Source organism: Wyeomyia smithii, chromosome 2, assembly GCF_029784165.1.
Source record: "Wyeomyia smithii strain HCP4-BCI-WySm-NY-G18 chromosome 2, ASM2978416v1, whole genome shotgun sequence".
Taxonomy (NCBI): domain Eukaryota; kingdom Metazoa; phylum Arthropoda; class Insecta; order Diptera; family Culicidae; genus Wyeomyia; species Wyeomyia smithii.
In genome coordinates, this window is record NC_073695.1 from 192,305,636 (window position 1) to 192,319,709 (window position 14,074).

Consider the following 14,074-nt stretch of genomic DNA (forward strand, 5'->3'; position numbering starts at 1 on the left):
GATAGTTGCTAATGTCGGATTTTTTTACCAGATTTGAACACAGGCACTGGATATGAGTTTTTCCAGAATTTCGGGAAGCAACCGGATTTCAGCAACATATTGAAAATCAAGAACAGTGGGGAAGTTGGCTCTTTAGCTAAATGTTTCATAAATGCTGGCGGAATTCTGTCTAGTCCCGGACCTTTAGATGCATCCAGAGCTTTTAAAGTATCTTCAATTTCGCGTGCGCTCACATGTTCAATATTGAAATAGTTGGAAAACTCAGGAAAGTTGATGAAGAATGTATAATCACGATCAGATTCTGAGAAAGTTGTATAATTTTGTTGAAAAAAATCAGCAAATAGATCAGAGATGTCTGCCGGGTTTTCTTCAACCTTGTCATGTAGTTGCATTTTTGAAGGAAAATTTTCAGATTTTATTTTTGATTTAACATATTTGAAAAAGTTGGTTGGGCAAGATTTGATTTCAAGCTCAGTTTTTAGTGTGAATTCTTCAAACGCGTTACTAATGGCATCGTTTGATTCGCCGCAAATGTTAAGATAAGTTGTTAAAGCATCACGATTATTATAAGCTTTGTATTTTTTGTATGCTGTTTCTTTGCGGTTTTTTAAGTTTTTAATTTGTCTATTATACCAGACTGGGTATTTGGAATTGCCATGACGTCTTCTTCTTTTCAATGGTATTTCGCTAATAAATAAATCAGATAATATTTTATAAAAAATTTCTATAGCCGAATCCACGTTTCCGTCTTCAAACAATACATCTTGCCAGTTGATACTATTTAGTTTATGTTTTAATTCATCATAGTTTGCTGACTGAAAGTCAAAAACATCTTCGAATTCATATTCTTCAGGTCTTTTATTCACATGCACAAATAAAGAAAACTCTATTGCTGTATGATAAACTTCGTTCTTCCATAATGGTTGTAATGAATTCATCACACAAAAGTCTTCACTAATGTTGGACATTAACAGATCTAGATAACAATTTTGTCCATTTTTCACATGATTTATTTGATTAAGACCAAGACTAGAGGTTTTATCAAACAGAAGTTGCAGCGTTTCATTTTCGCCAATAATAGGAAGTAAAATGCTATGGTTATCGATGTCCGGAATAAAATCAATGTTGCGTTGGTTGAAATCACCGTATATGTGGAGTTTTACTTCAGGTAACAGCTTAGATGCAATATTTTCAACAACATGAAGAAACTTTTCAAAGATTTCATTCCGCGCATTATTTGGAGGGAAATAGACAGAGACAAATACGTGTGTCTCTCCTGCTAGTTCTGCTTTCACCCAAACATGTTCGAACTCTTTAAACTGAATGGTGTCGATAAGCGCTGAATTAAAGTCTACTGACACCGCAATCAAAACACCACCACCGGATTTCATTTCAGATAATTGATAGTTACGGTCATTTCTATAGACATTATATCGGCAACCGAAGACTTCTTCGCTGCGAACACCCTCATCCCAGCTTGTTTCGGTTGCTAAAATAACAGAAAATGAACAGGATAGTACATTTTTTTGAATTTCGTTAATTTTGTGAGTGCCTCGCATGCGGTTAAAATTGATATATTTTAACTGTATATTGACAATATACAGAGATCTCGGTAGTGGAAGCTAAAGAATGAGAGGTAATGTAGGTACCATTGAATGGGGTGAAATTGATCAATTTCCATAACAATTTCCAATAAACTAGCTTCATGTACATTTTTTCCCGAAATAGTATAATTTTAAAACAAGTACTGGTATGTGCTCCAGTAAACCTCTATGGCTATTGGTGAAAATTTCTATCGTCTACTTCATGAAATAAATTCGATAATTCTATAAGGTACTATGAGGTAAATTGGGGTGATATTGATCACCATTGAAATCCATACATTCTTTTGGCAATGTGCTTTTTTTCGATATGCTAAAGATAAATGATGATTTCTGTACTGAAAAATGTCATTTACAGCTAGTTTGGAAACGAAAATAACGACATTTCAGATTAAAATTTGTTTATTTTGGTTCACGAGCTGTTTGTTGCTAAATTTGCTCTTATTTGATCGTCGTTAGACAGATTTCAATTCGGTTTGTTGCAAAAGCTCATAAACTAGCTCTGAAATTAAAATCTTTGTGGTTTCCTGCGAATTCATCAGTATTTCTTTAATGGTATGGGTTGACTATTGTTGAAAATTACATTTTTGAGCTTTCATCAAACTTTACTCACTTCCCCGAATTTAACTAAGATTACTTTAAATAAATTCAATACTTTTTTTTATTATTTGGAAATTTGTTTGATCAAATTTAATTGAGTCTTAACTGAGTTAGAAGAATTTTTCGAAAACATGAAAAATTGCATCCGACATGAAAGGGTTAACTTTGACAGGTATGTGAATCATGCAAAAGTGGCGTTTAAGGACACGTTAACATTGCCTAGTGTTGTAAGAGCAATATCTTTTGATTAGTTTTTGATCAATTTCACCCCACTGATCAATTTCACCCTATTCCATGGTAGAATAATTCCCAGTAGCTTCCGCTTTGAATGTGCTCGATAACGTCCTTACGGTCGGTTAGGGAAGGAAGGACGGAAGTATTACAGGTGTTGTTGCCAGTGCTAATAGTGGCACAAAGCTAGATTCAGCTAAACCGTAGGTCCCTCGTGTTTCTTCAGCAGAGACCAGACACTCTCTGAGATAGATCTCTGCTCGTTTACAGTCTCGGTTGTCACGAACGGGGCACTCCTTTTGCAAATCTTGAAAGCTTCTCCTTTCTTACTTTTTCCGAACATCAAATTTGCGGTGGGCAGTAACGAACAGTAGCCCCGGACGCTTCCAGATTTCCGCCTTGACGTAAGTCTCATCACCCGTGTCACAAGACTGAAATTCACCTCAGTGCAGACAAATTTGTACACAACACATTTGCCATCAAACCGTGTGTGCTTGTGTTGTGTTCTCTTCTCCCCATTCGCTCTTTTGCATCTCTTTCGCACCAAAAAATACGACTGAATACTCTTTGTACATTTGCCAAAATGTGCTACACCACACTTTGTGCCTTTCTAGGTGTGATGCTTGGGGCCATGATTATCGGATTTGACTAACGTGTGCAATAATCTATGACAATTATATGTATGCTAGTGTTGGTTTATGTTGTTTCTTTGGTAATTCGGCTCTCTTAATGCTGGATGTATTGATGCGGTGTAATTATTACATTTTCTACGCGGTATGTTCATTTTAGTATAACGATTATTGTATTAAATTTATTGTATTAAAATTTATTTTTGGTTTTGGCACTTCATTTGACTCCTGTCCTGAAATAATTTTGGAACTAATTTCTAGTGAGGCTCGATGGGTTTTACTTCAAAACTAAAAATGGTTTCTTCTCGGAGATAGCCGCAATATGTCTCGTACACAAGCAGTAGGGTGGTAATAGAAATCGACTTTCCGAATTTCGTTTAGAAGTTGGGCTCAATAGTTTTGTCTCCGAAAAAAATCCCCATACTAAAATTCAGCTTAACTAAACTTTGGGAACACGTAAGCATTATTTTTTAACCGAAAAAAAAAATGCACAGGTAGTTCATAAATTTGTCAACATCAAAAAATGTTTGATGCCAAATGTCTTTAAAATGCATGAAACGTCAAGAACTGGTGTTATCCAAAAACAAAAATTCAAAAAATCGACTTTCCTGGAATTGAAAATTCTGCGGCCAGTGGAACGTATGGGAAAATGAGACCTTCAAGTTTCGTTTCGCTATAAAGCTCAACAGTTTCGACTACTCAAAAAATGTTTTCACTTTCAGCTCAAACCGGGAAGAGATGCTTTAAAGCGGTCGAAATTTCACTTTTCGACTGAGCGAACTTCTAAATGCGACGAAGGACAATTTTTTGCCATACAAGTCATTACCACCCAAATGAACAGTATCAATAGTAAATGCATGTAGCGCTTGTATATGAATACCGGGACAGTAAAATGTCTGGACGTGCATAATATGTCCTAAGAAACACGTCCACGTCATGGAGAATCATGTTTAAATGAATTCTCAAAAATGTATTTGGCCCTTGTACATTAGTCTACTTCCCTCTCCTTCTCAACTTCTTCTTCTATTTTCCGATATCCATCTCTTTCGGCTGAAAAATTTCGACAAATTAATTTCTTGGTTACTTTTCTCTGCTATTTTTTCTACCCGCAACGCAACGCAAACTGCTCAAACTGAAGCTCTTTGTACTCACACGATGTGTCACAGAAAGCTGCACAAAGTGTTGTTCACGTTTTTCCTCTCTTGAAATATTTCTCACTTGGTGATATCTTTCATAGTAATAGTAATGCCTGTTGGTTGTCGAAATGTGTAGGCACCGTTCTCATTGTGCCTTGACGTAAAACTAAAGCCTTTATTACACTCTTTGACCAAGCGTCAAATATTTGGCACTTTTTGACAGATAAAAATTTGGTCAAAGATAATTGTTTGTCACTCTCCAATTTTAACATGGGGCAAACACGGGCAAACAACAACCATGATGTCAAATAAATTTGACCATTATGTCAGAAGGTCAAATATTTGATCATTAGACAAAGAGTGTACTACAGGCTTAACACACTGAGCGCAATGAGAGTGCGAATGACAGCCCTGATGGCAGGAACAAGATAATGCCTTATCCACACTGAACTTGGGATTTTATTTATTGCCGCAGCATATTTACCATTTCAATGCACACGCGAGCACAAAAATTATTTTAAAGGTGATTTACAAAAACTCACCAGTAATCGTTCCAATTTTTTCATAATCGGCGATTTTAACGCTAAACATCGATCATGGAATAATTCTCGAAGTAATTCCAATGGCAAAATTTTATTCAATTTTATTTGTTTTTCAGGATACTATTCTATTTTGTCTCCGAATAGTCCTACATGCTTTTCTTCTGTAAGAAACCCTCCAACAATTGATTTGGTGCTAACAGATCAAAGTCATGTATGTAGTGATTTGATCACACATGCTGACTTTGATTCTGACCATCTTCCAATAACTTTTTCTTTATCACATGAATCAGTTTTAAACCCTATGAGCTCTGTTTTTACAAGGCTTATTGGGAAAGATACAAAACTCATATTGAGAATAATTTCAATAATGAGCTTGATTTGCAAAACGAAGTGAATGTTGATTCCGCTTTGGAAGTATTGAAATGTGCAATTATTGATGCCAGAAATTATTCGGTTCCAATGGCTCAAGTGAAATTCGATTCGCCAATAATTGACGAAAATCTTCAACTTCTAATTCGTTTGAAAAATGTTCGCAGACGTCAATATCAACGTTCTCGTGACCCTGTTTTTAAAACGATTTATAATGATTTGCAGAAAGAGATTAAACATAGATTTACACTTCTGAGAAATCAAAATTTTGAGACTAATGTTGAAAAATTGAAACCATATTCAAAACCCTTTTGGAAGCTGTCAAAGATTCTTAAGAAACCTTCAAAGCCTATTCCAGTTTTAAAAGATGGTGAACGTTTTCTTGTATTCAATGAACAAAAGGCTCAAAGACTTGCTCAGCAGTTTGAGAGTGTTCATAACTCAAATTTGAATTTTGTGAGTCCAATTGGAAACGAAGTCACACGTCAATTTGATTTAATTTCTTCCCAGAATTTTTTACCTGCAGAAATAATTGAAACTAACTTGAAAGAGATTATTAAAATCAATCAATTATTAAAAATTTACAAAATATGAAAGCACCTGGTGACGATGGAATCATTAATATATTAATCAAACATCTCCCTGAGAGCACAATGGAATTTTTAGTGAAAATTTTCAATTGCTGCTTCAAATTGCATATTTTCCCAAATTATGGAAAAATGCGAAAATTACTCCAATTTTAAAACCGGATAAGAATCCAGCTGAAGTTTCAAGTTATCGACCAATCAGTTTGCTTTCTTCAATAAGTAAATTATTCTTAACAGAATGATGTCACACATCAACGAAAATTTAATTTTGCAGATGAACAGTTTGGATTTCGCCATGGGCATTCCACTACTCATCAATTGCTCAGAGTTACTAATAAGATACGAGCTAACAAATCTGAAGGTTATTCCACTGGAGCTGCTCTTTTAGACATGGAAAAAGCATTCGACAGTGTTTGGCATAAAGGTTTGATTGCGAAATTGCAAACATTTAATTTTCCAATTTTCCTAATCAAAATTTTAAAAAATTATCTTACATCGAACTCTGCAGGTTGTCTATCAGAATTCAAAATCTGAAAGATTTCCTGTCAGAGCAGGTGTACCTCAAGGTTCAGTCTTGGGTCCAGTCCTGTACAACATATTCATTTCAGATCTTCCTGATTTGCCTCCAGGATGCACAAAGTCATTGTTCTGCGATGACACAAGCATTTCCGTAAAAGGAAAAAGTCTTCGTGTCATATGCAGTCGATGCAGAAAAGTTTAGATATTTTTTCTTCCTACTTGCAAAAGTGGAAAATCTCTCCCAATGCTTCTAAAACTCAAATGATAATTTTTCGGCATAGGCCTAGGGCTTCTTTCCTCAAGCTAAACAATAATCACGTTGTCAAGATGAATGGGGTTATTTTAAGTTGGTCTGACAAGGTTAAGTACTTGGGACTAATTTACGATAAAAAACTTATTTTACGATATAAAACTTATCGAGAGTATACAAGCCAAGTGCATCAAATATACGAGATGTTTGTATCCTCCCATTACAGGAATTCTAAACTTTGTTTAAAGAACAAACTTTTGATTTACAAACAAATTTTTAGACCAGCAATGCTTCATGCTGTACCGATCTGGTCAAATTGCTGTTCAACAAGGAAGAAAACGCTCCAAAGGGTTCAGAATAAAATTCTGAGAATTATTTTGAAGCGTCCTCCTTGGTTTGGTACACTCGAATTACATAGACTTACTGGTGTTGAATCATTAGAAGCTATGTCAAATAAAATTATTAACAATTTTCGACAAAAATTGTTGCAATCCTTTATTGCTACGATAAGCTCTCTTTACAGCCAATAAGTTAGCAATTAAGTTAGTTATAAATTTACTTTCCCTTTTCTGACAAGTAGGTTTAAATCCCTACGAATGATAAGTCCTAATTGCGAAAGCAAACAAATCCTAACAATTAAAATTACAAATTTCTAACAGTGTTGAGAAGTCACCGTTTGTGATTGGACACACATACTCATTATTTACTAATATTTTACATAAATACTTAAGCTACTAACAAATCCCCCTCTTAAAAAAAAAAATAATGACTTAGTCCATCATGCCGGTTTTTTCCGTAGTACGTAGGAGGCTGGCTGAGATGAAGTTTACTCATCAGTTGAAATTTTGGTGTTCGTCAAACATGTTGCCTTTATTCATCACTAAGAACATAATGGTAAAATAAAAAAAAATTTGTGCCCTCTGAATGCTTTCAAAAGTATAGATCTTGATGGTCTACAGCTTTAACCTAAAGTTAATTAATTGTAACAAATTACTAGTCTAGTCTAAGACTACAACATCTTGCGAAATATTTTCTAGTATCATGTGATGCGTGCATATGTGATAATGAAATTTCTAATTCTCCTCAAATCATACTAGAGTTCAGATCTTGAAGTTCTACAAACTCCACGAGTTGTTGTACGATTTCTTGATTGGAATCCACCCTTTTTAGAGCTTTGTGGAGCCTTCTCGTACAATCGTCTCAACCAGCTAGAAGAACAGTGGTTTCCAACTGGAGGTCTGCGGCCGTGAAAGCCTTGGTAAATTTGACATGTAATAAAAATTGTTTGTCTTGCCTTCTATGAGAGCGGATTTTCAATCGTTATTAGGGTGTGGAATCGTTATATGGAAAAAATGAAACTTAATAGCAGAAAGCCAGAACCAAGTTTTTTTTGTTCTATTTGGGGACCCAAACAATCCTAAATTTATCGGAAGTCGATTGGTTTGGTCTCCGCTTGGCGCATTGCATTTCAAATTTATATGGAAATTTGTATGTTTTTTGCATTCTCCATTCTAAGGAGTTCAAAATGGCTCAAACCATAGGTTTCGTGACTTCAAATGAAAGGTTTTTTGATGCCTAACAACTTGGCCGAAGACACTAAAGAGCTAGGGTGTCCCAAAAAAAACTAGAGCTGTTCAAAATTGAGTATGTTGAAATTTATGTTGCAAATCAGTTTTTCTGCCAACACTACCAGTGTACCGGCGTCAGTAAGATTTCCATCAAAGGTAACCTCTAGAACACGTTGTAGATTCTACCTATGTGTAGAATATTGACCTAAATTTGTTTGCTTGGTTCAGCTGAGTGTATAAACTCGTTACGACAGGTTATTTCTGATGGGAATCCTACTGACGCTGATACATTGGTAATGTTGGCAGCAAAAAAGATTTCCTGCATTTAAATCGACATACTCAACTTTGAACAACTGTAGCTCTTCTTAGCGACATCCTAGCTCTTCAGTGTCTTCTGCAAAGTTGTTAGGCATCTAAAATACTATACTTTAACATAATGTAGTGCATTATTAGATCATTATTGAGCTTTCTAGAAAGGTAAATGCAAAAAAGTAGGTTTTTCCATATAAAATTTTAATACAAATTTGAAATGCAATGCGCCAAGCTGAGACAAAACCAATCGACTTCCGGTAAGTTTAGGGTTGTTTGGGGCCCCAAAAGAAACCAAAAAAACTTGGTTCTGAAAAACGATCACTTTTCGCTACCCTAATCGTTATGCATATTAGGACCAAGACATGAAACAAATTAGACGTGCAAGACGATATGAGACTGAAAAACACAGCCTCGTTCTACAATACGGCCGCAAAACTCTTTGTTGCTCCACAAAGGGGACCACAGAGCTCTTTGTGCCTTAGGGGTCGAAGCCGAAAAGGTTAGGAACCACCACTGGTCTAAAACATTACATCTAGAGTGTTCCAGTGTGATCGAGAAGCTAAATGGAAATGATCCATGGGAAATAATTGCAATATACGGTTGGATTTAATACAATATAGTTTTAATTGCTATGATATTTCGAGTAGAGTAACATACATTATATAACGTTGCACATGATTGAATATCGATTTTTATCAAAGTCAGTCCTGAGTATACATTAAATATGTTTCGTCAAACTAGTTATTTTCAATAGTTTCTAGATAACGTTTTATTCTATACACCTCACGAACGAGGGCTCTGTGAATAGAGCATTAAATCGAAACCCATTGTCACGAGACTTAAGATTTGTTTTATTTTACCGATATCGATATCTTGTAAGTAGTATTTTGTTTCGGTTGCTTATAAAAACATATTTGATTTAACAGCAGACTATTATTGATAATCATATTTTCAAATCTGAATTCAATTTTCATCACAACGCGTACCTTTCGGGTTGTCACTTGCCAATCGAAACTTGAACCAGCAACAATTATCCATGCATCTAGTAACTAGTTGCAGTCGTCTACCGGTGCGTTACCGTTCTGTGCAATAGTGGGTCACGGATGCTTTTACCCCAACCCCAAATCATTACCAACATCCTCCGTAAGTGCCGGACTAACATCGCGCACCGAGTTAAGCAACAACAGCAATAGAATAAAAGAAACCTTTTTCTTCACTCGCCTCTTCTTTTTTTTTCGCCAATAATGTTCCGCCTGCCAATAAAAGTCCATCCGATCGATCAGAGCACGGCACCACGGAGCCGGCAATTCGATTAGCGACGGTTGCCCACAGAGTACGGCCGGCCGAAACAAACTTGGCACCAGCAGCACTCTGGCACGGAGTGATTATTTGTGGCAGCCCACGAAAGCACTGTTGCAAACATCCTTTCAATCAGCTAGACCCCCAGCAAAGTGGTAACATCCGGTGCAGGCTGCTTCGACGGAAAACAGGAAAAAAACATAACCGCCTTCTTTAAGGTGGAAAGAAATCAACCGGTACCCGGGTCGTTCTCGGTCTCGGTGCCGCCAGCTAACGTTTCTGGTTTTTCTTGTTTCTATTTTCGTTGTTCTATGCCGCCCATCGTACGAAAGCTCCAATTAAACGGTGGCATATCTTGTTAACGTCATTCGTTTCTGGCCGTTCTGGCCCTTATAATTCGAGCGGCATGTTGACTTTCTGGTGGGGTACTAAGTCATCTAAAGTTTTCGTTTGGTAGTACTTAATCAATGTTCATATGTCACGATATTTGAAATTTATCTCTTTGCTTGTTTGCTAGAGAGATATTAGATATATGCTGCTATTGAGGGATATTACGCAGAACCGTCTATGGAACTGGCAACACACTCTCTGATATAAGTAAAACTATGTGTGTTTGATTACATCAGTAGCAACTCTTTATACTGAAAATCTAAAAAAAAATTAGACGTCTTTTGTAAAACGCCTTACTTTTTTTTACTTTTTACAATTTTTTGGTGCAGAACAAAATAAGTAAAATATTCAGAACTAAGAAAAAAAGCATTCTACTAATTTTTCAAAAATAAAAATATTTTTTTTTAACAGAAAATACAATAACAAAGTTCAAAAAAATATCAAGCCAATATCAGAGAACTATTTTTTTTTTCTATGAATGGTTGAAGTGGCTGTGAATTTTTTACGTGTGTTTGAGCAATTTCTTTATTTTCTCTTTTTGTAATAAAGATATATGAAAGAGTACTACCAAAGGCTGGATGAATACTGATAAGGCATAAAATCCCTCCATTGCCCGAGTCAGGTCCAGCATTCTGATGAGCTCAATTTGTGAATCGAAGACGGCAGGACGAAGCGAATTTACGTGTCTTCTCCAAATGCGCTTCAACCATTATCGTTGTTCGTGATTGATCTCAAGTGGACATTTATCGAGGACGCTTCCGCACTTTATGCATATACGTGACGGATGAGTATGCCGTGTCCCAATTCGGGCCATCCTGGCGGACGATGATAAGCATTTTCCGTTACCGTTGAGGTGCGTGCTCTAGATTATGAAACACTCCGAACTCGGTATAATCAGTTTGTTGGCTGCCGGTGACAGCTAGAAGAGTATTTGTTTGTTACTCGATTTCGGATCGATGAGGCGTTCCGTTCAAGCACCGATATTTGTCCTGCCATATTTTGGAAAGGGTCAAGCTCGCAAGAGCTAGAAATTTGCACCATTCAGCGCCCATGTTTGTAACAAACATGACAGCAGCAGTGATAACAAAAAACAATAACAGCAACACGCACTTCGGACTCATGAATCGCTGAAGTACGCGATGAGTAATCCTCATTTGCTCTGAATTGCGGATTGTGGATACCCCTGAAAAAAGCAGGTGCAGAGCGAACAGCTATATTTCAAACAAGTCGTTGTAGTTATTGCTATTCACTTTGTCTAATTGTTCTAATTCATTCCACTACAAACCATGCGCGCTGCATTGATTTCTGATATGGATATCCGACACCACTCTACAAACATGAATTTATAGTAGAGTGTTCTGTCCGCCCTTTTACTTACGATTAGTCCATCGATTTGTTTCATTCCGTTTTGCAGAGTGCTGCACAGGGTTATGTATGTAGGTTTAGAAAGAAGAAACACCCGCACCCGGTTCTGATGTCTGCGACCGGCAACAGGTCACGTACTGTTTACTCCTGGCTTTCACGCGACTGGACCTGGCGGCACGTATTCGGAGGAGTACCCATTGGCGACTTACGATATGCCCTCGAGGCGCGTGCATTTCCTGCGCCACATTCAATGACGTGCGTTAATGAAAAGAGGAGAAAAAAGCGCACCGTGTTTTGACATTGTTGCAAAAGTGCGGACATTTTCCGCTGATGCATGAACCAGAGCAAAGCGCGGTGGATAAGTTGAGCACGTACCGACTGTCTGCCGCATATGTTATAGTGCAGAAACTGATCCGAAATTAGGTAAATAGGTTAGGGATAACTGGGAATTGGTCATCAGTATCGGTTAGTATTATGACAGGAAACATTGGAAACCGTGATCCGAATGGTATTCGTAGATATGTGTTGTAATGTAATTGCCCTTGTATTAATATTCTATTAGTTTACCATTCGAATTAGTTTTAGTAAAATTTGAACAGCCTTCTGGAGCCTGAGACTAGACCAATTGTCAAATCGTTAAGCCGGTAAAATTTTTCAAGTCCGAAAAACAAATACGAACTTAAGAGTAATAACAGTAAATATTAAAGGTATTTCGATTCCGAATGATATAGATAATTTTACAAAAAGATTGTATATCCTTTCCCTGGCTTTTCCGAATGCTCTCGTTGGGATGTATTAGAGGGAGAATTTTTTTATAAGATGCACTGAAAACTCGCACAAAAGGATTAACTTTACTTTACCTCAATAATGTCTTTTTTTTTGAAAGTCAATTCTCATTTAAATTGTAACTATTTAAAAAATGCAAAATACTAATTGTAAACCATCGATCGAACACATATTTAGTGTGTTTAACTCTATTATCTCTTGAACTTCGCTATTTCAAAGACTCTTCATGAAGCGATAGCGTAAGAAGACTGCTAAGGTTGCAAGTGTGTTATTATAGTGTTTGTAAAGGCAACTACTAACCCTACAGGGTTAAGTGATTTGTATTGTTCGATTCAGTTCATTTTCTAACCTTCACGTTACTGAGGATTTGCTGTTCTATGCTGATAAGCTTTCCTCCTTCCACACCTTCACATTTCTCATTGAGTTCCGTTGCCTTCACATTTCTACACTTTAACAGTATACATGTCAAAAAGGCATTGTTGCTGAAAATTGTTGGTGAATAACATTTTGCAGTAATGTTAGAACCAGGCCTATGAAAAGCTGCCAGTTTTTCTTGACCTAAAATATATTGTTGGCATAATGGCACCACGGGAGGTTTGAAATGAAAACGGGACCGAAATATACGTCACATAAAGACCGTACTCGAGAAAAAATGTAACAAACAAAAATGATCACCACAAATCCCCATCTTTCTTACACATCTGAATCCATTCTTTCTTCAAATCCTGGTCGTTTTTGAAGATCTTGCCTTACCTGTTTTCCGGGGCCTTCCTTTATGCTCATAATTTTCCTATTAGGCGAAGTCCTAGTGGTTCAGGGAATGCACTTATACATATGTACCAATGCAACGTCGATCGTACGTAATGGCATGATGCCAGGTCCGGCCAAAATAATGTCTCGCCTCCGTGAGACCGCAGGAAGGGCAAAAGACGCTTCTGGGGGCACTCGGTACAGTAAATTTCGCTGCTGAGGGTCCTCCTTGTGATGTACGGTTTACTCAGTTTACCGCATTAGCATATCCCGAGCAGAAGAAAATAGCATCATAATAACCAGATATTGGAAACTCTATATCATACTACCTCGTTTTGATCTCAATACGGTTGAGATAGTTGGTAAAATAAAAAAATACAATTTCAACATTTTGTTTCTACACGACTATACTGCCGGTACCCGGATAACTGTCCCATAATAAAAAACAACATGTTGAGAAACCAGCAACCGGCAGTATCATTGGCAACGCAGATTGTACTACAGAAAAACAACATAGTCTAGTTAACTAAATGACATACTTCTATATGCCTAAAATAATCCGATATACACTAATCTGGAGCAAAATTATATGTTTGCAGTTTGTACCACTATGCAGTGGGACTGTAATGCGGGTACTTTCAATATGGGACAAAAACAACTTGGTATTTTTTCCATGTTTTCTATACAAAAGTATCAATTTTAATTTTTCCCAGAAAATATGATAACAATCAAGTTGATTCCCGATGATAACTCAAAAATGACCAAAATCAATATGGGACAGTTATGCGGGTACCGGCAGTATATAAATAACGAATCTTGATATTGTAAATTGCAAACCAAGAGCTTGCATTGAGAACACGAAAATAAACGTTTCTTATATATTTGAACTACAGACGCCGTTCGATAACTGCAACGCTTCTTAACTGCAAGACCGATAACTGCAACAACTTTGCAGTTATCGGACCGCAATCCGTCAGATCTGATGTCAAAGTCATATTTGACATTGAAGTGACAGATCTCGCGGGGGGGGATTCTAAACGCATTTGAAAATGAAAATTGTTGAATTTCTAGAAACATTTCAAAAGGACTCTTTCATTTATCTCGTTTTTTTCGATTTCGTTTACTTGTTGTCTCTTCATT

General features: G+C 36.7%; 1 protein-coding gene across 1 annotated transcript in view; it reads left to right on the forward strand.

Annotated features, from left to right (window-relative positions):
• Nucleotides 1–14,074, forward strand: part of LOC129725526 (matrix metalloproteinase-2) — a 712,775-nt gene that overhangs the window by 132,841 nt on the left and 565,860 nt on the right. The gene's annotated exons all lie outside the window — the stretch shown is intronic.